Below are 25,021 nucleotides of genomic sequence, written 5' to 3' on the forward strand. Positions count from 1 at the left end.
TCAAAGCAATGTCTTACCTCTTAGGTCTCTCCACCACAGCTCACCAGCTACCTACTTGTCCGGAGTACACTTAGCACTGATTTTCAGCTGATTCCCGGCTTCTAACACATTTCATTTGAAAGCTGCAGGAGAAGGCTGAGGGAGACATCTCTCAGAAGCTGTTCCCAGCTTTCAGAATAAAGAGGCGGAACGGAGACGCAGTGCTGCCAGCCTGGGTCCCCATCTCCCACCAGCAGCGCGTTCCCTCAGGGGCAGGCTCCCTGACAGCAAGCCCCCAGCTCTCCTGCCGTGCAGGGACAGCTGTCGGTCTGGGCTGAGAGCACCTCTTTGTCCAGGGCTGGGTTTTTCAGGCTGTTTTTCTCCTTGGGGAGGAGCTGGCTCTCCTCCGCTCTGCTCGGGGGAACTCCTCACGGAGTTTTCCCCGCTGCTCCGTGCTGTATTTAGCTTTACACACAGGCAGGCAGGGAGGCACTGCTCGGTGTTAGGGCTGCCTTGGTCTGCAGTCTGCTGCCAGAGCGGCGGAGCTGCGGTCTCCAGTCACTCCTTGGCCATTGCTCTCGCTGTCTCCCACCTGCACACACTTGGCTGAGGACGGGGCGCTGAAGTTTCACCTGCCACACGCAGCCCGTGTCCCGACAGCGAGCAGCCCACCGCCACCTGTCCCACCCGAGCACCCTACAACAACCACAACCTGGCGAATCGGTGCTTTTCCATCCTCCCCACCCAAATCAGCAGCCAGCAAGCGAACAGCTGGGTTTAAATGAAAACGAGGAAAGCATCTCAGGGCATCACACTCCTGTGCGTTTCAGGACCTATTCCCGTGCTGATACAGAGAAGGTGGCAGGAAAAAACACGCACCCACCCGACCTCCAAGTGCTTTTTCTGCTGGGTGAGCGCAGCACCAGCACCACAACCCCCCAGAAACAAACAGAGGAGACAGACAGCCGCCGGGAGGAAAGGCTGTCCCTACCACAGGAGCCGGACAGACAGACAGATGGACGGACACGGAGCCCCCCGGACCCTACCTGGCGGTGGCCACAGGCGCTCCGGGCCACGGCTGCCGCTGCCTGGCCGCCCGCAGCCCCCCCCCCCCCGGGCCGCCTCACAGGGCGGAGGCGGAGCCGAGGAGGCCTCGCCCCGGCCCCGCCGCCTCAGGGCGGGCAGCGAGGGGGGAGCGAGGCTCGGAGCCCCTGCCAAGGGGCCATGCCCGGCTCCCTGCACTCAGAGCCAGGCCCAGGCCCCCCCCAGGCAGCCCACTCGGCGGTCAAATCGGGTCAGAGCTCATCACTTACATGTGAAGCTACCCACAAGCATCAAATCTCTCAGTAATTGAGAGAAAAACCACCCCCAGTAGTTACACGCTTGCAAGACAGGTGCCTCTGGCTATTTCTGTGCTCAACAGCCAAAGAAACACATAAACTTGAGCTGCTTTGGCCAGTCATGAGGTCCTACCTGTATTTCCAGCTCTATAAATTCAGTCTCTAGAAAGAAATAACTTCAAAAATCTGTTTTTAAAATTATTGAGCTGGCAGGATAATAATAGTAAGTTGCCCACACGATCCCCTTCTGGAATCCGGACTTGATAAATGTGCACGTGAGATCTCCCAAAACAAGGTGTGAGTTCTTCAACTTGGGGATTCGCGCCCAAGCCCGCCCTGTCCCCTTGCACAGTGTCACAGGGCAAGGCAATTAAATGACACTGGTGCGTAACTTCAGGAGAAGATGACACGAGGCCAAGTCAGAGGCCGCAGCAGTTTCACACGCACCTTTCTCATCCTTTTTCTCACTTTGGTGTATGTCTGGGGGTGGTGCTGCTTATCTTCCTCAGGCTCCACTCTGTAAGGTTTCTTTCTAACGCCATTTCCTGTCTGTAACAGGTTTCCCAGTGCAATACATCATTTAATATTCTTGCTAAATTCCTGTTTACCCTACAAATCTACAACTCTAGTTGGCATACCTACAAGAAATCCACTAGAAAAAAAATTCAGACTTCATCCGGATAAAGGATTTTCCCTTTTTCCTTTTGCCCCCTTCAGAAACCAAAGAGTGGTTTTCTCCTCCCCTCATCTCATGTATTTTCAGCCACACTCTCTGACTTAAAGCAGAATCATTCTACTGAAGTGACGGTACATTTACACACATTAAGCCCGGTTTATTTTGGTCCTGGCTGACCAGAGTGAAGGCAGACCCTGTGCTTCCCAGTGGAGAGGACAACCCCAGAGCGGCAGCAGGGTGGTGCAGAGAGCCACGCGTTGCCTGTGAATCAGCAGCGCTGCGCTGCTGCAAGAGTGGCAAGTGCTCCAGCTCACCGGGCCACAACGAAGTATCGCGTTAGGCAAGAGAGGCAATTCGTCTGCTGTGCCTGGCATTGCTCGGCCGCTCTGCAGTAGTGCAGGCGGTTATGAATCACTTGGCAAGAGTTTAGAGGAGGTCACAAACTGTAAGGAGGTGAGAGAAACACAATTATGAGTCAACATTTCTAGGACGTGCCCAATCTGGATTGCTAAAATGTGTTGCTTATTTGTTCTCATAATTTTGTATAGGGTACTGGTCACAACAGCAACATGGATTAAGGGAATTAAGCTCAAATAAAAAGTTAAAAAAAAAAAATAGATGGGATCTACTTAAACCAATTAGACTGATGCACACTAAATGCAGTCGCTGTGCAAAGTTCTCTTACAACTCAGACCCATGCCCATGGCTGGATCTGCTGGCACAAAGGCCAACATTTAAGCCAGACTTTAACACAGACCCTCCACTGTGGTGGAAATACAGGCTACGAACTCAAATCGCAAATCACTCTGTCCATATATTTGAGCTCTTAGGAAAATCTGATCCCAAGACCCATTGTATCTCCACCCTCATTACTACTGTAAAAACCTGTTTACTGAATGTAGAATCTGAATGTGTTACTTCCAAACAAACATTATTGTAGGATAGAAGGAGGTTTTTTCATCTGTTAGATAGTTACAATCCCTCACCAACAAATGCATACAAAATTACCATGCAGACTAGTAGTAAGCAGGCTCCTGACCATTTGAGAAAAGGCAGGGTGAAACACCAGTGCCGATATCAAATATCAAAGAACATGGTACGTAATTCCCAAACTTTCAATACTTGCATAGAACAAAAAATATATTTTTTCAAGATAATTCAGGTTACTTTTTTGATAACTAGTAGCTATGCTGGTAAGTTTCATGTCAACATATTCATACCTTTCAGTGTTTCTCTGAGACGTAAGAATTAAAAGTTATACAGAATGGAAGGGGAAGGGAAGACTGTTTGATGTAATCGTATGACATAAGGAAATGAAACTTGAGAAAAATCACCATGCCTGGAAATACCTACAACGGATAACGAAATTTGCTACTTCTCTGCAGTTTCTGTTGTAGACTAACTTCCACAAGTTTCATATGGTTGAATATCTGTCTACTGATAAAACAGCCCACTCCCTCTTCCTTATTTCAAATGTCAACTATTTTTGTCTTACCTCTGAGGAATTTGGGTGACAGTGGATTTTGTGGAAACAGCAAAAATTCTTATTTCAGTTCTAAAGAAAATAGTCTGCAACTCTGTACAAGAAAGCAAGTCAGTTCTGACCTGTCTGCCAAACTACAGAAAGCTTCAGACCATAACTTGGCGAGGATGTAAACTGGTACCATTACCAGTCTTCTCCCCTCTCTCGAACAGCACAACTTTCAGCTTTTATCCTTCCAGCTCCCTTAGTTGTTCATATCCCTGTTTCCCTCACTACTCTGGGGGGAATTCTAGCCCTGAGTTTATGTACAGAGCATACAGTGTTGCTTGTGCTACGCCCCTCAGCCAAACACTTGTTATTTCCTAGTAATAAACGAGAAACCACTTCCCTCAGTTTACCAAGTGATCTTTTACTAGTTAGGTCATGCAAGTGCTGCCTGTATTACTATTAACCAGTGCCGAATATTAAGCAATAAGAGAAAAATACTCCGTCCTATTTCAGCAAGCAACTGTCTGGACAGTTCTGTCAGAGCAATGTGAAACACTCAGCCAGACTAGCTGCTAGCCGCCTGCTGCAACTCCAAAGGAACCATCAAAAAAGAATTAAGAGAAAACGGCTGATGTCCGTTCTTTTAACATTTCAATACTTGTTGTTGTGTAAACCTCTCGGGCCCTACCCTGTGGTCTGTAGCACTTCCCTGCATGAAGCAGGAAGACATCAGGTTTCATTTAAGCCCTACGGTTATTCACATTGAACTTGAACTAGGATCATATTAAAACCAGATTACAAATCATTTAAGAGCTATTAATGCTTGCCAAAACTAACCTGCGGTTTCAAATAAGGGGAAGGTCAAAATAAATGAAAAGTAGCATTTAACTCATTGTAGAGAAGTCGTGTTACATACAGAGCACATAACATACATTTGGCATTTCAAAAAGTACTTAGCAGAATCCCATACACAGCGGCTTCTTAACACAGACCGATTAAAAGTTTCAGAGTTTGCATTCATTTATCCCAAATTCAAAAGCAAGAATTAATTTGGCAATATCAGTGCACACATTTAGATCTGTGCACAGAAATCCTACTGAAATCATTGAGATACCTACACAGGTGAAAGCATTTCCAGCACCTGATACCAAACATCTTGTCTTATTCTGATTTTCAAAAAACTACTTCAGGCTCAATTTATAGTGTTAAATTAGTTTAGGGGCCTAAGCCCAGAAGATCACTTAAGCTTTGCCTTCAAGTTAGAAATTATGAATATGCTTCAGCAATTGACAAAGGAGAACACAAAAGCATAGTCTTAAATGTTTTGATGGAGCAGTGTGACAGTGCAATTGTGAACCAAGACTAAGAGATTTCTGGTGAGCACACAGTACTTTCTGTAACACGTACTTTGCAATGAGACTTACAACTTGGTCACAATTTAAACAACCTGAACTAAAGCTGCTGATGCCAGGGGGCCAAGTGCCCTTCACAATCAGTGCAAGTCTCAGGTAAAATTATTTTTGCTCTTCTGAAAATGTACTGGGCAGAAGTCCAATATTTTATGCCCCTGTGTTTTCTACACTTCTTTTTTACATGTTACTGTTATCTTCTGAGAAGACACTCGGAGACTTGACATTTGGAAGAATATGCTCACTGTCATTAGCCTTGAATATTTCCAGGTAAGAAACGCCCAAATTCAAACAAACTAAATTTCTGAAAGCTGCCTGCTCTACAAGCACGTGTGAGCCTGCCAGCACAGCTCCTTCTTTCTCACTAGTGACAACTCAGCCAGGGGCCTGAGCTGGACTCGTGCTGAAAGGACCCCTTACACCTCCGTGCAGTGGGCATTGGAGCTGGAGACAGCCTCTGGTAGCCCCCTCAGCAGCCTCCCTGTTAGCACCAAGACCATGCAAAAGAAATGGAAGCAGACTGACAACAATATGGAAGGATTAAATACTACATGGTAGATGGGAGAAGGAAATTGAGCATTGGAATGACATAGCTAAGGAGGAATTGTACAGAAAATAATCAAATTGTAGGTGGCTTTTCTCGCAAGTCTAGCCTCAAGGGATATCAGTGCTCTTTGGAAAGTAGATAGGTACTGCCTAGACACCAAAGAAAGGCACAAATCTATCAAGTTTTATATTATGTGGCAGGTCAGGGGGTGCAGTACCCAACTTTTGAAGCTTTATTCAGGAGCCAAAGTTTCAGAGTTAACAGGGCAACTCTGCAAGGACCCCATTCAGTCATCTCACATTCCACACGTGGTGCTTCTGTCAATTAAGTGGGTGACAACCCGTGCGTAACAACGAAGATCAAGTCTTGGAAACCACTCACCTTCAGAATATTCACCTTGACTGCTGACCTGGGTGAAGAACAGAAGGAAAAGACAGATGTCCATTGAAGAGCATTAATTTCTCTCCCAAGTAACAAAGAGGATTTATCCAAGCTACTACAGCTCGCGTGTCCTAGGGCTGTTATAAGGTATCACCCAAGTTCTGCTTTATTTCCTGTGAAACCTGTGAGGCAAGCGGTAAAGATGACCACAGCAATGGGTTGCCACAATCTAAACTCTAAGAACAATCGTTACACTCGCTGTCATGATATCTAACTGAATTATCTTGACCTTTCCACAGGACCGGTCCACATGACAGTGAGATACCTGTAATTCAAGCCAGATATAACTGAAATTATGTTGGAGAAGCAACTTCAGCTCTCAAGGACAAACAGCAGCTCCTTCCTTTAACGTGGCTTACAGGCTGCTTCTTACCTGGCAGCTGCATTGCATCCTTGATGTTAATGCAGTGAGGAGCCACTAGCTGTGATGAAAAATGCCAGGAGTTCTCTTACTTTAAAAATGTATTTACACTAGGAACAAATGGCTCCGTCTCCTTTTAAGTGAACATCACTTTGACAGTACTATTGGGGTACTATACAAACTTGAAACTACCGAAAACCAAGTACAGCACAATGCAAGACATGTCATGAGTTCCTGATATCTCTTAAATGCTGGGAAACACAGGAGGTGGGCAGAGTCGATTCCAGCTCCGCATGGCTTACTCCTGATTTTTTACCTCTCAAGTTGTTGATTCACTGCGATCACTTGCCTTATTAATGGCCTATGTTTAACTGTCCAGAGTGAATTAAATTTCCTGTTTATTTGCATAAAATTTTCCCTGAGTATCTTACAAATAAATCCTTTCACCTATCTGCAGATGTGACAAACGTTCCACTTGTTCTTAATGATGAAGAAACCTTTCCCACGGCACGTGATGTAGCAAGTGAGCACGTAAGGCCAAGAACAGAACCAAATCCAGATCCCCTCACTGGCTGCCAGAACCCAGTTTACTAGGAGGTGCTCCTAACTGCAAAGTAGACTACCCAAAACACATAAAATACCTTGTGCAAATATTGTCTTTTTAAACTATGGATAAAAGCTCTGCTGTAGGACCCTGTCTGATGATACACAGATGACGGATAACCCCAGGAGAAACTGGAATACTGAATGTGAACTGACTCCTGCCCTTTCTGGATCACTGCAAACACTTGAAACTGCCACATACCTTGAGCTTTAAAAGTCCCAAACCCCTCCTTTACCAGCCTTGTTCCAAAGGGGGATGCTGGCATCTTTGTTTCTGTTCAGTTACTGATGTAGGGTTGCTGTTGCAGGAGGCTTTCCCCCCTGCCTACCAAACAAGGGACCATCCCCACCTTCTCCTGCCTCCCCCCCTTTCACGTTTCAGCCTGACATTCTCTCAAACCTACCTGACAGCCTGCAGCAATCGCCCTGTGAATGGCAAGCAATTTCCTCATTGACGGCCTCCCATTTACTCTGACATCTGCCAGCGCTCCCTGACACTTGAATAAGCATCAAGACATTAACAGTCTGGCGCAGGTTGACGGGTTTGAATAATAATGTTCAGGGGGCTCTCTGCACTCATGCAGGCAGCCAGAAAAATCCCTCGCTCACTAAATTTTGCCGTCCTAGGGGCTGGGAACGGTGGAGCCCGATGTGTTTGGATGAGTGGCACCTCGTGCAGAGGCCTGATGCAGAAGTAGGGAACGCAGCCGGTGCCTCTCCCCTTGGGCAGCGGGGCTGGGAGCGGGGCTGTGGGAGCCGACTCGCTGCTTTGGGAAAATAACAGGGAAGAGCAAACGGAAACAAAGGAAGCCTGCAGAAATTAAAACAAAACAAACAAAAGCCCCGCACAAAAACAAACAAGCCATCTCCTCCCAAAGCCAAAACCAACCCTTCTTCTGCTTTTTCTAACATTCATAAACCCTGCCTCAAGTGGTGAACTGGCACGGAAGAGCTCTGAACTGCCTTTTGTGTGCGGAGTCTCATACTGCAAATATCATGAGGACAAAACAGTCTCAAATTAATGGATTATCAAGGTGAGAAAATGGTCCAGCTATGGTTGCTTGGAGCTTATAGTAGCCCATGGTTTATTTCTCTTGTGTGTGCGTGCACGTTACGCAGCCAGTCCGGGACTCTGGCGCAGTGGAAAATATCCCAGCTCAAGAGAGGTCCTCCTCCATCACTTCCAACCATCCTAACCACGTCAGCCACCTCCTGGAGGAAATTCATCCTTCTAGCCTGCGGCAGCGATGGCTCTCAGACAAACCTCAAAGCACTAGTTAGTGAGACCCTTCTGTACCAGATGACTTGCAGGAAGCCTGGTATGCCTCCCAGATGTTTAATAAAACATGACAGTGCCCTCTACAAGTCTTTGGACAGAGTTCAGTCATCTCTACCCACAACCAGTGCACAAAGGATTCAAAGGCTTCCCAAACCACAACTTTTGTTTTCAAGTACGAATAAAATATGCACATGCATTTCTCTGTGCTTGCTATTTTGCGAAGGGTATGTTTTCCACCACTGTGTACTGAAAAACAGGCTTACAGTTCAGCAGGACAGGCGAAATGAAGCAATGTCCTGAAGACTAAGAAAATAATGCCATTAGTACTTTTATGGTGTTGCTCCAACTGGAGATTGGTGAGAAAGAAAGGAAGATTTATTATAGATGAAAACAGTTTGACAGCCTATGTGAAAGGAATTTGGTGGTGACCTCTGTCAAGTTCCGGGGAGCAACACATCCACATCTTCAGACCTGTCACGACAGTAGTCAGCAGCTGCCTGGGGAATAGCAGTCCCATTCTGCAAATATTTTCAAGATGCTGAAAATTCCCTCCCAAACCACGATACAAATTTGAAATCACACCCAAAAATAGAATGGTCATGAAAAAACAATTCCAACCATTTCAGATTGAAAAGTTCTATAGTTTTTAAAAGCTCAAATTTCAAATTCATTTTTTTTTTTAATTTAAAACCTTATGTAAATTAGCCAACATGGCAAAACAAAAGGTTGGCTTGAATAAAAATAATAATAAAAAAGCACATTTACAGCTGGGAATATTTAAGCAGGATATCTGAACACTTTCAAATCCTTCCCCCCCACACGCCCAAAAAGGTTATCAGATGTTTTTCAAAATCTGTACTTTTTTCCAAAATCTGCTTTTTTTTTTTTTTTTTTTTTTTTTTTACCAGTTGTCGGTTCTGTTAAATTGCCTGGTCAAGAGACAAGGAAGTGTCACTGACAAGCTTACCACCACCTCCACTTAATTGAAAGGCTGCCTGCTGCGTCCCCAGCTGTCCCCCTCCAGCTTTCAGACGCGAGGAGGATTACAAAACCCTGCAGAATAAAACTGTCCTAGAGCTACCTCCCTTCCCCCAACACGTGCAACAGACTAGCTGCTACACCCAAAGCACAATAAATAGCTGGCTCTCAGCATTCAACCCTTTTTTTTTTTTTAATTTAATTTTGACTATTTTTATACTTATTTTTATTTTAGCACAGTGTGTGTGTCCCAGAAAGCTTGGAGTCTGGGCTCGCAAACTGCAGGACGCACTGGCCACCAGACAGGATGTAAGGTGAAACACAAAAGCAAACAAAAGCTTCTTCAGCTACAGGTATGAGCCCTGGTTGTGCCAGCTGTGTATTTAGATAAGCATCTCTCCCTGCACAAACCTGCTGAGATTTTGCCTTCCTGAAAAACTGTGGGATAGAAAGGCTGGAAACTGATACTTCTGTGGTCTTTTCTGCCGTTATTCTCTGCATCTGCAAGTACTTGTCACTGAGTCAACACTTTTAATGGGTAAAAAATGAACACAACAAAGTCTCAAATAAAACAATGTAGGGTTAGTAGCTTGTACTGACACCATTTGACTCTGCAGTCCTTCATTTTATTAAGTAATATTCAACTGAAAACTGTTTAAATATTACTTCATCCAAGAGAAATGGCTTCAAACCAGCTAGTCTTGCAATGGAAGAAGTGGTACATGCTTGGAGGCTTGTCTAAATATGGTTTAGCAGGCATATTTTTACACTCACGATAGGCTGCAACTCGTCTGCTGTGTCAGTTCACTAGCATTCAATGGCAGCTTGCTTCCTCCCCCCCTCCTCTTATAGGATAATAAAAACTACAGGCACTCTGCCAGAAACCAAGATTCAAATTCTGCAAACTCTTAATGCACATGCTTGACTTTAATAGGAGCTGACCCAGGAGAGACTCCTTAAACATTTACACGCTTCAGACCGAGCACATGAATGTAGGTATGTAGGTCAGGGCTGAAAGGAAGGAGATTTACACTGACGAGTGATGTCCCCCTCATGTTCACAAAGAGGTTTGAATTTTACTGCTTTACTGTTGTCATCAACCTAGCACAGCCGTACTGCTGTAACGGAGCAGATATCAGATAGAAAATACATTGAAATATGAAATATATATGCATATTTCAAAGTAAATACAATACTTGAACAAAATAATTTCCGTTTGCTTCCAGCTAGAGAAATTCAGTAACACCTCAATTTTTTCCCATTTGCCAAATAATCAAGCTGGGATACATCAGTACAAATTTATTTACTTCTGAGGAGTGAGCACGCATTATTGTACTCAGAGCCAGGCCTGCACCTTCCTTTTTCCAGTATAGGGGAGAACTTGGCTAAATTCAGATTAAAAAATAGATAAAGATTGCTGAGAATAATCAATGTAAAAGTGCACATCCTACTGCAAAATTAATAACCACTCTTTGAGGACAGGATTAGTTTAACAGTAAGCTCAGACAACCCACAATGCCAAATGAGCAGGTGGCATTCTGTATAGTCATGCAGAAGTTTCTGCCTCTCTTGGCAAACAAAAGAGCATGATCAAAGCCAAAAGGGTTTTTGCTTTTGCTGACAGCCAACACTGTCTTCCACGAGCTCCTTCTATTTTCTTCCTCAGCCTGTGCATGTCCTGCAGGGCCATACAGGCCTTGTCTCATGTCACTTGCTCACACAGATCAGATGTTAGCCTTAAACGCATTGTAAGGCAGCCCTAAGAAAGTTCCTACCTCATAAGAAATTCCCTCAAATATTATGCTTTGGGAGAAGGAGGGAAGGCATTTGAATAAACAAGGACGGACTTGGATAAAATAAACTCCAGCCACAAAAGCAACAACAGAACTTGAGGCTGTAGCAGCTAATTAAGGGGGACTGCAGTCTGTAAGAGGAAATCAGAGGTCATTACTTGCAGTTTTCACTAATCCGTTTCATTACAGTTTAAGCTCTGTACAGCTGTGCTGTAATCAAACAGGGGGAATGCCAGCAAGGAACAGTATGAAATCCACGTGCATTTCCGTCTGTTAAAAGTCTCTCACATGTAAAAACCCCAACCCTGCACCGTGTGGCTTCAAAAGCAAAGGCAGGGAGGTGACAACACCGTTTTTCCAGAGTAAATGACAGATCAATGGACTCCAGTTTTTGAACCATCATGGGCCTTCTCCATCTCCCTCCCAACAGATACAAATCAGAGCTGCAGAAATACAAAACTGAAAGCTATGCGGCTGCCAGGAAACACAGGCAAAGGGAAAGAAGCTATATGAAACCTTGGAGATAATATTGCAATGGGCACTGGTGACTATAATGATCTAAAGGGCAAGCAGCAATGGTCTTTTCCTCATTCTGTCACTGCAAAACCACCGTCTTTCTACACAGCTGCTGGACAAGCCCTGTCTCCAAAAAGAAAGGGTGTCATCATGCACACCCAGAGCATGGTGACAAAAAATAGAACCAGAAATAAAAAACACTTCCCCCAAGCCAACTCCCAACAGTTAGCAGAATGTTTATGAGCATCATTTACAATGGCAACCACCAGACCTCAGAGCACCAGGTTGAGCTGCCAAGTACCAACAGGACCCAGCCTCTTGAAATATGGTAGCAAGGAGAGGTGGTGGCTAAATCAGCAGTAGGTGATTACCCCACTAGTTTTAGTTATTGAACTTGACCAGAGAAGGACCCTCTCCCTGGGTTCTGGTGTTCTAGAACACCATCAAGTCTGAGGTTAAAACTGGAATTTATTTTTCAAGAGATATGATGGAGAAGAATTTGCCAGACTCATCTGAAAGTCTTACCATAACACGTCTGTAATAAGATGAACCCACTGGGTTCAAGCAATAGGGATTTTTTTCCAATAGTCTTTCCCAACAGACCTCCGCTGTATTTCACAGAATAGATTCTGCTTTCCTTTACCAACATGCAACCTCTGTGCTACAGAACTTGGACGTTTTTCCTTCACAAGCCTTGAAGGTGTGCAGGTGAGATACTGCTCAATGGAGCCACAGGGGCCCATTTGGGAAATAAATTTTAGATTGTTGCAGGCCCAACTTCTGAAATATCAGTCCTTGAAGGGTGTGCTCTAGTGATGCTCGTTTGAGAGAAGCCACATGTGTGAACAATTCCGATAGCCTGGAAGCCAGACCCAGTACCAATATGTAAATAAATTCAACTGGCGCTAAAAGTGGTAAATATAAACTGAGTTCTCAGGGGGTGAAAGAATATCTCCCTCTTCCTCTCCCTTCAATAATTCTTCTATTTACTAGCATCATCCTGAGCGGAAGCGAAACTGCAAATGCGACAACATTGACAAGTATAAGAGCCTTTTGTTGTAGGGACCAATAACTTTAAATTGCAGCCTGTGCTACAACAAATCACCCATCTGCAGAGCCGGTGATAGAAAAAATTACTTCAGAGAGCCAATATGCGGACTACAGGCATTATTTAATGTGTCTGCCAGAAAGCCCTTCATAAAAATTCATGACTCCAGCAGCTGGTCTTAGTTACCATGAGACTTCTTGTGTGTTCTTCTACGGAAAGCAGAGAAACCTTACTCCATGTTTCATCAAAAGAGCTGTGCTTGATTTAACTGTGGCGCACAAGGCAATGCTCCCATCACCAACCACTACAGAGGTGGCTTTTTTGTCACCTATGGCTCAGGGGCATCATTCCAGTCTGCTCTACTCACCTTAGGATCAGGCAGTAAGGGGCTTTAAATGTGATCAGACTCAGCAGAAATAACCCAGAAAGCCTAAAGGGTTGTGCTTCATTCATCAGAAGCAACAAAATCCTCAAAGGAGCACTGCTACTAGCGTCTGCCTGAATTTGTTCAACAATTTTACTCCACAGTAAGCATAATCTTTACTGGAGAATATAAAAGTCATTTCATATGGTGATACACAGCTGCTTCCTTTCTTGTCAAAGCCTTCCAAACGTATCTTTCTATATGGCCCCTCTGAAGTGTCAAAAGATCCGCTTCAAATGGGAAACGAAAATACCAGTGTGAAGCAGAGGGCTGTTGCTTCCTACAGTGCACTACTCAAAAAAAGGGAAATAGATGATAAAGTTTAATTCAACTGGTCCCAGACCCAGCGTGTTAACCAGTCCACCTCTCCAAACACTCTTTGGAGATGTTTTCTTTGGAGATTCTGACTGCAGTCAGAAACTAATCCGGAGGGGAAAGAAGCCCTTGACACCCACATCCCTCTCCGGGTGGATGGTGCTGGTAGCAGCAGTCGCTGAGGGTGCCTGCTTGCTTCCCAAGGACACCCTCATAGCTGGAGCTCTCAGAACCAGATGTCCTTACCAGAAAAACAACAGTGATTCATTTAGGCATTTTTAAACTCTGGTGTTCCAGCTCTGAGGCCAACTTGCTAACCACCGGGTCATCTTCCCTTCCAGCAACAAACAAACAGGGTCAAAGACCAAAAAGCGCTGAACACGATAGCCTAGCTGAAGCTGAGGCCTGAGTTTCTATAAGAACACCTGATGATGACTAACTTATTACCTTCAGACGGCAGACAAGATTCCTGGTAGTTTTCTTTCTCCTTCATGCTTTGTGTCTATTTCTAGCTCTGGCTTGCATGGAGTATGTGAGTTTACCATGCTGCCCTGGATAACGTGATTCTCTCAATATCCTTCCCCGACCCTTCTTCCTTCATTGCCATGTGCTATTAAGGAACATCTGTGGAATAGCTGCCGGTAAATTCTTGAAAATTACTTTCCTGGCATTTAATTATTTTCTTGGAAGGCAAAAAAGATACAAAAAGAAAAAATGAGGAAACACAATGGAAGGGCTCTTCATTTTAAATTCATTAGTTGGCAGGTCACATTTGCTTGGATCATCAGGGGGTTCCTAGCTGAGAATCAGCTCCTGCTTGGAAGCCGTTGCTGGAGCAGAGCAGGTCAGGAAGACCAGAAGGGTTTTGCTTGGCCCTCCCAAAGATCTTTTTCTCTCTTAGTTCTCATGTGCCTTTTTAATTGTAGAGATTTCTAACCCATGGCCAATAATTTACTGCTGTTTATGCCAGCATTAGAATTCACCCTGACAGACACTTTCAGAAAAGACTTGCTGTAATTATGAGATTGCTTTCTCTCTCCCCGCCGCCCCCCCCTTGTTTGTGGCATTGCAATAATGATGGCTATTACTTTTATTACTGAGATACTTAGCATGAAGTGTGGAAATTTCCCATCTCTTACAGTGCTTTCAACTGAAGTAATGCACTAATTTAAAAAATTTACCACGCTGGGGTTTAGAAAATAATTCAGGAAAAGAAGGCATCCTTGTAATTGACATTTTGTCATTTGTGAGGTCTAGAATAGCTATGCTGATGGGAAATCCAGCATTATACTAATCATTATTTTACTGTTGTCATCATGCTTCTTTCTTTTAGGACATGAATGGTGGCTCAGCTACTATTTCAGAAGCAGGAGAAATCTTGTTATTCTCCAGCAAACATAGGGAACTATATCTGGTGGACTTCCTCTGGAGGTTTTTTCATTGAAATATGACAGCTTCTCCAGAAGTGAGCATTCTCAAAAAAAATATTTGTTTGCTGGTATTTTTCGCAGCTTGCTTTAACTGAGTGTACTTAAACATGTTTTTGGTGATAATAGTAAGGACAAACAAATTTCAAGTTGCACAGATACTTGAGTGTATAAGTTGTGCAACCAATTCACAAATTACGCTAGGGTTTTTCCAACACTAATAGAAGCAACTTCAAAATCTGCAATCTTTTCCTATGTGGTACTTTTAAGTGCCTTAAAATGGAGCTAGCTTTTTTTTTTTTTTTTGCAGCATAGGCAACTATGAAAAAAAAGGTGCAGGGGCTTTACCGTTGATGTGCAAGAATGGAAGTCTCGAACACCAGGCTAAAGTTTTACTGCTGAGTAGAAAAGATGATTTCTCTGCTTCTGATGGGATCACCCTCTCCAGCTACTTCCTGAGACAACATATAGCCCAGCAGGAGTAAAGACAGATTAAAAGCAAGGAAAAGCATCAATAGCAAGCAGTTGAATCCTGACTAAATGCGAGAGAGGTACAGTCTGTGCCAGTCTGTTATCTTTCCCCAACTACAATGTCCTGCACTCCACAGAACACGCTGGAAAAGGTTTCTGCCTAAAGGATCCTATGAAGGCTTCAGAGCAGCTCGTGAGAGCTCCCAGGGAGATGGAGCAGAAATTCCCATTTCTGAGATGAGGCTGTGTGTCAAAGACATGCTGGGTCTCCCAGTGCCGTAGCTCAGTCTGCCCATATTTGTGCTAGTTATGTCTTCCCCTTGCACTTTGTTGTGACATGTGGATCCAATCATCATCCTGATCCTTTTTGGATATCGCATACTTGCTTTGCTCGAGTTTTACCACCCCACCGCACACTTCCTTTGAAAGCTCGCCTCCCTCCTCATCGCTGACTTCCTTGGGTTTAATAATTCCCTCCACGCTGTCTGCGTTCTGGGCACAAAGGGAAAGTTTGATGACTGCAACCCAGACCCAGACAGAACAGCGCACACCCCGCCACGCTGCAAATTGCACTCCCAGGATGTGAGCTGCGGTGGGGCTTAATGGCTCGAAGAGCAGTCCTTAATGCTTTACAGGACTGCAGACATCCCGCCCAACCCCAGGCATCTGTACTGTTCTTGAGCTAATGCCAGTTCCTTCCGCAGAGCCCAGGGGCTGATTTGGACACACGGGAAATGGAACAACACACAGGAGACCAACCTGCTTCAGCAGAAAAAATGCCCAGGCTCCATGGGCTTCTGTTTTGTTCCATCTCACCACCTCCCAGCCTTGCAGCCCCAAGGTGAGTTATGCTTTCCCCTGAAGTAAGGGCAGCTCAATTTTTATCCAGCCTTCAATCACCAATTGTCTCCAAATTACCCCGCAAAGTCCCACGCCAGCTGCCTTTACCACAAGTAACTTTTCATGGTAGAAAGAGGAACTGAGGAAATAATGCCACTTACGAAATGCTTTTGCTGCATAGAAAGGCAGAAAAAATTGCTAGATAGCACAGAAACGGTTTTCCAAATTCTCCCTGACAAAGACCATCCCTGCCCAACAACCACATTTCCCTCTGAGACTTTAAAACTCCATCTATTAAAATATGGGTCAGATACAGATTGTCATGCACAGGCTTATAAATTACACTAAAAAGTCTTACTCCTGCCTTTGCCCTGTGTGCTTTCTCTCAGTCAGCTCACCCTGGCAGGGGGCAAGGAATCACAGAGCACAGGTTGCTGACGTGGCAGGGCCATGGGCTCACTGGGCAACCTGCGTGGCATCTCACCGTGTGCTTTAGCAAGCTCCTCAGCCAAGCCCAGCTGCTTCTTTCTATCGCCTCTGCCAGTAACATGGCCTGCAAAGAAGTCAGCAGGGTTTGCAGACGCTGGCTTCACTCTTGCAGCTGAGTCTAGCTGGATATTACAGGGTAAGGCGTCTGTGCCAACGCACAAGTTCCCTTTGTTTTGTGCAGCCGTTACCATCACAAGCCCTCTGAGCGCGCATAAGACTTCCAAAAATTTAAGGGGTAAATTCATGAATTAACTGCTGTGTATACATTCAAAACTCTCCAATGCTGTTTAGGGCTACAGTACACATCTAAACTTGTGGGCTCTTTACTCCTCCTGTTACAAACTCCAGAGTTCGACTGCAAACGTTCATTTAGCAAAAGCAGACAACTGCCTGAGGAGGCTTCAGAAATCTTGGCACTCATCCGTGAGCTGGAGGCAACTGCATTTTGGATCCTCAGCTTCCAAGGGACCAATTCAAACAGCAAAATGGCAGCTATGGGATGCGTTCTTCAGGCTACAGACCCTCTGTATAGATTCAGAATATTATCCAAGTATTCTCTTTACAGATTCCTCTTAGATCCACCTGGCTTACAGGCAGGTAAATCCAGTGATCAAACCGAAAACACCCAGCCTGGAAACTGCATTCTTTAGTTCTCATTCCTGCTACACTTGGTAGTTCCCAGGCTTTCCTTCCCAGCAGATCTGCAGGGCAGGCAGTCGTTTTCATCTATGTGTTACTCCAAAGGCAGGAGTAACACATAGGAGTATTCTTTTTCCAGATCTCCACATTTATCTTACCTCCAAGCACAAACCACTGAACAGACTGCAAATAATGCAAAGTTCATTAGAAAATCAAGTTAGCTCAGAAGTGAGTGGTCTAAAATCAAAACTAAGTTACATAACTCCGAAAATCACATTCTGCATCCTTACTGCAGGGATATTTATTTATTCTCCCCCCATCACTTGCATTTTGAATTCATTGAACCACCAGCATCATCACAGAGCTTTTTTCCATCTATACAGTCCCTTGCTGTTGATATTTTCCTTCTGGAGCAGAGCGAGGTCACTCCAGGGATCAGCAAGTTTGTTGGAGCTCACCGCAGGAGTTTCAGGTGTGGAAGTCCTGGAGGGGTCTCCTCAGCAGGAAACCACTCTGCATTTTATGTCATCTGCAGTGTACTCCATTGAGCAACCACATGGAAGACAGTACTCAAACACCTTTATCTCTGTAGCTCTTATCACCAATTACAATTTGGGACTCAAACATCGTACTTAAAGACAAATAAACTATAAGCAACAAGAACTTCCTAAGAAAATAGCTGTTGGTAACCAGAGCCACCATGGGCCTGCGTTCACGTGTTAGGATAAGTCACGCAGTCTCATCTGCCTACATTTAGCTGGAGTGTCTGGAGCAGCTGTTAAAAATTTTGGTAAGCAACAGGGGACCAGTGAAGCTTCTAATAAGGGATCTTCACCCCTGGCCCATCCTCATGCGAACAGTCAATGAATGCATAACTGCAGTAAAGCCAACCATCTGCCCCTGGAAGTCCTAAAGGCAATGCATGCTGTCCTAACCACAGAGATTCAAATACAGCATAAGGGGTTAGGAGGTGCTCACTGACCCAGCCCATCAGCACGCTTGAGTACAACATCACTCCAAAGCTGTGATGAAAGCTGCCAGTGAAATGAGGTTTTCAGGTTTCACAAAAGGCACGTCTCAGAGGCGAGAAAAAAAGCACATCAACTAACAGTACGCTCCAGAAGTTTGCATGTAAGGGGCTATTTACAAACAGATTTAAGCATGCTGCTCAGAACTATCTATTTGTCCTTAAAATAATTTTTTTCAACAGAGCATTAGCTCATAAATCTACACATGTGAACTTCTCAGAAGTTAGCCCTGGAGGCAGGGCCCTCATCCTGCACAACACAGAGCTGCACAGCAGCTGTATTCCCACTACACAGAGATCCTGACAGACAGCAGTGACCAACCTGCAAGCCTTTTCTATCAGTGGGCCTGCTTGTGCCCTCTGGATTTTTTTTCTTCTTCACGGCAGAGCCAAGCCAGAGACCACACTCAGACTGCATGCACTATAATAAGAACAAATCCTACACCTGCAAATAATTCAGTTCCACAAGACTATTCACATACACTGCCTTGGAAGTGTCAGACTTTCAAGTAATTTCATACTATCCACCATTTCTTCCAACCTTTGCTCCATGTAGCTGACCCATGAGTCACAATAACACGAAGGCACATAGGATGGGGAGAGATAAAGGTTACTCTTACTACTTTTGCTGTAAATAGATAAGGAGACACAAAAAAAGAGCTCATGAGAAACTCTGCTTTCAGTTCTGCCACTGAAAACAAACAAAGACATAATCAATTCAGAAAAGCGTGGATTGAAAACTCATTTTTTTCCTTTGTTGTTCTTTTTGCTGAAACATGGAGTTGATCTACCATTAAAGTGGTCTAGGGATAGCTGAGACTCAAGACTATGGTTTAAGGAAGTCCATAAAAAAGACTGTCACATGATAAAAGCAAAAAGCAGATGTTCTCCTTGACTTCCGATTTTGATTTACGTTGGTTGTATTTTAAGTCACTTTCCTTTGCAACCACATGCCTAATGCTGATAGCGGGGAAATCTCAGACTCGCACACATTTTTAGAACCAAACCACTGGAAATGGTTTGTCAGTTGTTCACAATTCTGACACTCACACACAAACAGAAGTCACCCAGCTGGTTTAATACGAAAGCTTTCTCATTTCAGAGCACTACCTTACTGAGAATTCTTCACAACTGCCGGAATATCCGCTACTAATTTTCTTTAATAACTTTTTTTTTTTTATTCATCTCCAAACACAGAAGTCAGCAGGCACTTCTGCACTGGCTTAAATGAGGGAGGTTATCCCAAAAGTGTCTGTGTTTCCATGTGCATTTGCCCCTGAGCCTCACGAGGACTGTTGCTAGCTTTTATGGAACAAGGCCATGATATGAACTTTTCCTTTTGCATTTCAAAGAAGAGCCAAATGCTTACCAGAAACTTCAAATAGGTTTTGAATTTGATACGATCTAAAAATGTATAGCAACAAATAAAGAAACGCTATCAAGCAATCTTCAGATTGCTCGGAGCAATGTCCTTGCACCACACAAACCCAAGTATGTGCGGGGGAGCCGTACCACCAAGTAAGAGCCTGAAGTTTTCCACTTGTTATTCCACAACAACGCTTGTGAACAAAAGATAAAAAGATTTACATCAGCCTCCACGTTTGGCACATTTTGGAGACCGCAACTCAGAACCAAGTCAGGCCTAGCTGTATGCAACGCTTGCAGAAAAACAGGTCTTGCTACACAGAGCCTGAATCTGAGAGACCCCCCCCCCCCTTATTTACACTTGCTTCAGAGAGCTCAGGATCAAGCTGCTGAAGGGAAGCCATTTGCATAGGTATGCTCTGAATATATCTACAGAGCCTGAAAAACAGACGTTTCATACAAAGAAATAATACATGCTTTGCTGTGAGGCATCTGGCAAATAAAACAGGTCCTCAGGGACAATGAGGCCCTTTTTTTTGTTTGTTTGTTTGTGTTAAAAGGGAAGCAAAGCTACCCAGAAGGCTGCAGAGTGACAGTAATGCCCATGTATTGAAGATTTCCAGTATACACTTGCCAGAGGGAACAAAGATTTTGTACCCTGGGTGACTTCTCATTTTTCTGAGCACAGCCCTGAAACGTCCCTGCCTCTGCTAGGTGGGACACAAGCCAGCGCCAACCTGAAAGCTGCTTGAGATCACAGGTGCTGCAGAGCATCTGGGGGGGAAGCAGAGACTGTCTCCTGGTGCGAGCTCCTGCCCCCTGTTTGGGAAGTTGGCTGAGGAGCGTGGCAGAGGTGAGCTGCAGCCCAAGGCAAGCAACATCCAGCATCTCCACACCCAGCAGGCGGTACGCGCCTAACCCTGGCAGGGAAACTGATATTTGTTTGACTCTTCGGGAATTTCTTCCATTAAAACTATTAGATTATTGATCAGGCCTTTACAGAGCTGGTAAGAACCGTCCCAGACAAAATGCAGGCTACTACTAGGATTAGTGAAGGATAGTATTGGCAGTAACCAGGAGGAAAAAAAATCTCATCACAAAGGCAACCACTGAGCCTGTTTTCCGTCTCAAATTCGCAAAAAACAGAAGAAATTGCAGCTTCTCCCAAGCAATACTTCGTTTTGAAAAATGTTATTTTGGGGAAACTGGGAGAGCAAAGGAAAATCGTTATCAGAATACAAGAACCTACTGGGAAAAAATCCTTTTCATTTTATCCTTCTAGCTAAATGATACAAAAGGCAGTACAGAGGCTGAGGGCAAACAGATCAATGAAATGCATTTTTTGCAATGGTATTTTCTGAGAAAGACTCCTGTGATGTAGAGATTATACAGCAGTGTAGGCTTGCTAACAAATGGTAAATGCTTATTTCCCATCCACTTTCCTCTGCAAAGAAAACTTGGCAAAAATACTTTGGTTTCAAGGACGTATTTATGTCATCATGAAGAACTTGGCTAGGGCAGGTAAGACCTGCTCTGACAGAGACTGGGCATGCAGAGTCCTCTTACTGATGGTGATACAGAGAGGCAGGAGGAAGACTTTCGGGCATTTCAGGAAGAAATGAAACTCTTAAGGCTGAAACTTTGGAAGCCATGCCTTTCACTTGCGAACTGCACTTAAAGTTTCTAACTGAACTGCATCTTGGTTTTGCATCACTGATAGTTTCACAGCTCTGCTGCCTGCACCTTCAAGTAGAAGGGCAGCTGCTAAAGCACACAGCATGCTGAGAGCAGAGCTTTACAAATGTTTGCTTTCTTCTTTGTGGTCCCAGCAAGACTAAACATCTCACTGGAAATTATTTCAGGGGCCGAAGGACAAACGTCTTCTCCCCCCACTACCTGGATAGGGGGTGTTTAGGGTTAGGTGACCTATTATGCAGAACATGGTGTATTTTGACACAATACCACCACCACACACTCTCTAATTGTTACTATTACACCAACAAATGCAAGCTTTTTTAAGTCAGCGTGCATTTGAAGATACAGAATAATGAAGAGCTTGTTTTACCTTTAGATCAACTTCCCACCTTTCTCACCAGTCTTCTGAATTAAAGTAAAAGATGCTGCCAAGTCATGGGAGAGAGCTGAAATGCAAGCCTGTTCAGTTCCCTTCCCCTAAAACGTACAGTTAACTATAAGGTAGAGGAAGTTATGCTTCTGTGTTATATACTGACAGTGTTATGAACTGTACTGTTTGAAGGGAAATTGTTGTTACAACAGTTAACAACATCTCTACCTGTAGAAATATGAAGCACTCGAAGGAACTCTGAAAGCAGTGAGGTTTCTTTGAGGCTGGCAATGTTTAGCACCATTCACGTTCACAACACAGCAGAAATTTCATTCTTGCAGGAGAGCTGTCAAGAAGTGCCATTTTGGGTCTAAAATAGTTGAAAAATGAAGACTCCCATGTGGCTCATGCACTGCCTTCTCGGCAGCAAGAAGTTTCTGAGATGGCTGGCAGGCTAGCATCCCTTACACTGCACGCAATTCTGTCTCACTGACAAAAGACAAAAACTCCAGTGTTTCTTACATACTGCTACAATGGTCAACTTACTTTCTGATTCACTTGGCGTTTTTCACTACAGCAGCTTTTAAAGTATGCAAACTTTTATTTTATAAGACAGTAAAGTTATGATTTTGCTGATGTTAGGCCACGCAGTATTAAAAGGCTATTAAACTAATGCTGCAGCACTTGCTAGATCCTGCAGAGCCCTGCTCATTCCACTGAAGGGAAGTTGCCATGGGAATGGAGTAATTGCATGTCTCCCCAGGGGAAGAAAACCCTTCCTCGTCTTACTGAGTTTATCAGGAGGCATTAAAAAATCCATCCCTCTGATTAGGTCACACCTTCACAGTGGGATGCTCATAATCTTGAACCTCTGCACATCCCTCCCATGGTACCATGGTAGGGGAGCAGTCTAGAGGCATTTCCCCAGCTCAGTAGGTTGAAAAACAGATGCAAGACCATGTGCTGCCCACATAACACCCTTTGGCAGCCCCTTGTAACTTCAAGATGTTACTGTGCAAGGCAGAAGCAATTACACTGAAGCCAGGGAAGTGGATCCCAGCTCTGTAGTAGGGTTCTCGTGGTGGATAATGATCTCAAACCAGCTCTGCCATGGTAACAATTCACTGAATATAGAACTGCCACCTTATCCAGCCATGCCCTTAGGCTGTGAATACTGAGAATATTGAAAACATTGCAAGTATTGACTTGTTACAGGGTCATTGGCTTGAAAAAGAACAACTAACAGGCTGTTTTACCTTTTGCTCTCAGAGCAGAGCTTGAGGATTTGATGTGTTATCCCTTTTCACCTACTCCGCAAGGCAGAAGCGCACAAACGTAATGACACCAAAGACATTTGCTGTTCTGAGAAAACTCCAATTAAAAAAAATCCTAGAAGATCTTGAACCGACAGGATTCTTAACCAAACACAGTAGCAAATTTCATAGACGACAGGGCTGGAATGGTCTTCAGAAACACACTGTCTGTCCCAAGAGACGTTCCTTCAACATTTGAGAACTGAACTTTAGATCACATATAAAATGAATAAAATCATTTTTTTTTCCTTTTTTTTTGAGAACTCAGTGAAGTTAATATGAAATAGCTAATTCACAAGATCAAAGTATAACAGCAACTTTTAGCAGCTGATCTCCTAGCTAAGTGAAGTTGAATTTTGTTCTCCAGCTGTTGAGCCAAACCTTCAGCTAAGTACAAATTTGCATAACATTGTGGAAATCAATGGAAAGGCCCTGGTTACTATAACATGCATAAGAATTACCAAATTGCATAGTGTACAGCAAGATTATTCATAAATCAAAACATGACTGCATGCACCCTTGCCCTGCAAACAACTTCTCAAGCAATCCCCTGCCACTTTCCCCTGGCCACACACACGTGCTTGGCCCCCAGCTTCCCTACTTATACTTCCAGAGAAATAGTAATCCTGCATTTGTCCAGATGTTTTGAGAAGTCTCCCAGCTGATTCCCTGATTATTTCTACAAAGTAAGTACGAATGCCTTCTGAAAAATCACCAGGGACTTTGGAGAAACAGGAATTTAAAGCAGAAGCAGATTCTGGGAAAAACAAAGCATCGCAGGCTGAAACATATGGCAAGCTGTCTGTGCAACAATACCAGCTTGTAGAAAGAGAGCTAAAACCAGATAAAATATTCCTCACTACAATAAAGCCAGGAATCAAACAACAATTCTGCCTTTAATCAGTTAAAAAGAATAGGGAAGACTCCCAGGATGCAGAAGCCAGAGCCTGAGAGAAACACCACCTTTCTTTTCCTTATTAATCTAGTCACCTCTGTGCTTTTGAAGCTTCACAGCTAATAGCCTGGAGATTTTTAATGCCCTTGCTGCTTCAGAAACACAAAACAAAGCAACTTTGGTTCTGCATACACTGAGATTCTCATTTAAATTTATGATTCCAGGAGCTAGGATTTCAAGAAGAAAACATTAGAGAGCAGGAAATCCAAACTGAGGTCAACAGAGCCTGCATTGCCTAAATATTGAGGCAAAGTGAGACCAGGAGCTGTGTAACTTTTGCATTGAGCAGAATCCCCGAGCACCAGGGTCTGTTCTTCTCCCTCATCGTCTCCATCATGCCACAGAGACGCTGCCTTCAGACTGGCCTGAATGAAAATCTCTAGGCTGCTTTGCTCACCTGCAGGTCACAGCTTGCTTGTACCTTCCACAGGTACAGGGAAAAGGGGAGAAGCAAGCTCTGCAGGGCTGTTTCAGAAAACAGCTGATAAAAACAAAACATCCAGACAAGGCTCTTGCTATGACTCTTCTTGCCTAGCATCAAGTGGGCAAGGCTCAGAGGTAAATTCGCTGCTGCCATATGATGGGGCCACTAAATGGCACCACTAGAATTTGGGCAGGAATGTAAAATAAATATAAAAAATACAAATTTAAGCAGACATGTGCCACCACCACCCCCTCAAACTCTGCATTCTTGCTCTGAATCAACCCAGACGCTATCAACTTGCCAATTTTCAGTATGTGTGTGTGGGTGTTGGAGGAAAGTATTAAGTTCTGCTTTTGTCCAGAAAAAACTCAAACACATTCCTAGTACTAGAGTGGGAAAATGCACATCTCTGCTCTCTAACTTTGTTCCATTAATTTCACCAATAAAAATGATCTTTCTTCTTGGCAGGCGTATTATTTTCATGTTTTGAAGCCTGTCTGCATTTCAAAGGGAAATGTTTTCTTTAACAACATACGAGAGATGCAAACAGACTGTCAGAGAAAATACAGGGCTCACTAGGGCTGATGCTGACATAACCTTCCAAATGAACTCTCTTCGGGTTGTTTTATCCTTTAATACAGGAAATTTAGTTCTAATTCCCACAAAAGGTGTCTCTGGGCAACTAAACAAATCCGATTTCTTTCATGTAATTGTACTAATTTTAATCACAAGCAGCTTGTAATCACTGAAATACTTTCTGACTAGACCCATTACAGCATTTGACACTGATGCACACAAAGCGGCACTGGGTGATTAGCCTGCATCG

At 44.0% G+C, this 25,021-nt stretch overlaps 1 protein-coding gene across 5 annotated transcripts in view; it reads right to left on the reverse strand.

The window, feature by feature from the left end:
* Positions 1–25,021, reverse strand: part of RASGEF1B (RasGEF domain family member 1B) — a 143,725-nt gene that overhangs the window by 29,274 nt on the left and 89,430 nt on the right. Inside the window, exon 1 of one of the 5 annotated variants that reach the window (XM_027456979.3) lies at positions 1,026–1,181. The exons of 3 other annotated variants lie outside the window; for them this stretch is intronic. The gene's annotated coding sequence lies outside the window, so the exon portion shown is untranslated. Of the gene's footprint in view, positions 1–17; positions 959–1,025; positions 1,182–25,021 lie in introns of those variants that run through there. One more of the 5 variants, XM_005012765.6, reaches the window with a different exon arrangement.

This window comes from Anas platyrhynchos, chromosome 4 (genome assembly GCF_047663525.1).
Source record: "Anas platyrhynchos isolate ZD024472 breed Pekin duck chromosome 4, IASCAAS_PekinDuck_T2T, whole genome shotgun sequence".
Lineage (NCBI taxonomy): Eukaryota > Metazoa > Chordata > Aves > Anseriformes > Anatidae > Anas > Anas platyrhynchos.